This window comes from Rhagoletis pomonella, unplaced genomic scaffold (genome assembly GCF_013731165.1).
Source record: "Rhagoletis pomonella isolate Grant_MI unplaced genomic scaffold, Rhpom_1.0 Rhpom_scaffold_00011, whole genome shotgun sequence".
Classification (NCBI taxonomy): Eukaryota; Metazoa; Arthropoda; class Insecta; order Diptera; family Tephritidae; genus Rhagoletis; species Rhagoletis pomonella.
This window is the reverse complement of record NW_023458565.1, coordinates 16170722-16170984: the sequence shown is the minus strand read 5'-3', so window position 1 is coordinate 16170984 and position 263 is coordinate 16170722.

Here is a 263-nt window from a genome sequence, read left to right as displayed (position 1 = left end):
AACAAAGTTATAATACCCTTGTGCACAAGTGCGCTCGGGTATAAAAATATTTAGAGGTCACTCAAAGCGCTCAAAGTTTTCCAAATATTTTATATGGGGAAAAAACCGCTTTTCGTAGAATTGGTATAGAATTCTTTAAAATCAATATTTTTCGACCGAAAATTCCCAGTCTAGGAATTATAGGTATTATAGTTATTTTTTTACCATTTTTTCATTGTAACTTTATTTTACAGGTCCGCCAAAACCCCTAGAAAATGCCAGAA